The sequence below is a fragment of the Python bivittatus genome, unplaced genomic scaffold, assembly GCF_059951505.1.
Source record: "Python bivittatus isolate LINGU-HERP-01145 unplaced genomic scaffold, Pbiv_v1 ctg000480_np1212, whole genome shotgun sequence".
NCBI classification, from domain to species: domain Eukaryota; kingdom Metazoa; phylum Chordata; class Lepidosauria; order Squamata; family Pythonidae; genus Python; species Python bivittatus.
This window is the reverse complement of record NW_028277075.1, coordinates 68,196,531-68,197,041: the sequence shown is the minus strand read 5'-3', so window position 1 is coordinate 68,197,041 and position 511 is coordinate 68,196,531.

Sequence of the window (511 nt, the reverse complement as noted above, 5' to 3'; positions counted from 1 at the left end):
TTGGCCACTTTAAGATGAGTGGACTTCAACTCCCAGAATTCCCCAGCCAGCATGGCTGGCTGGGGAATTCTGGGAGTTGAAGTCCACTCATCTTAAAGTGGCCAAACTGGTTTAGGAGCTCACCTGATCAGCTCTGAAGCTCATTGTGTGTCTATGCTAGAAATGGTCATTCTGCCTAACATATGACATAGGTTTCTTGTGAGTAACACATAGAATTTAATTAACTACTCACATATTCCACATTGAACTTCTAGGAAGAAGCTAGTTTAAGAAATCAGTATGTCCATGCTGGGGACATTCTGATGAGCAAGGCAATTTATTTGGTGAGTCAGCTCCTGGACATTTCAGAACACTAAGAGATGTGATCAAATAGGCATCTTAGAAGCTTTCTGAAATCTCAGTTCCAGGATCTCATTCCAGTATTATAAATCAAGTGCGCTAAATATATGTATACGACTAGTAAAGAAATCCAAATGGACGATGAGCAAAAAGACACCTTGTTTCTTTTATG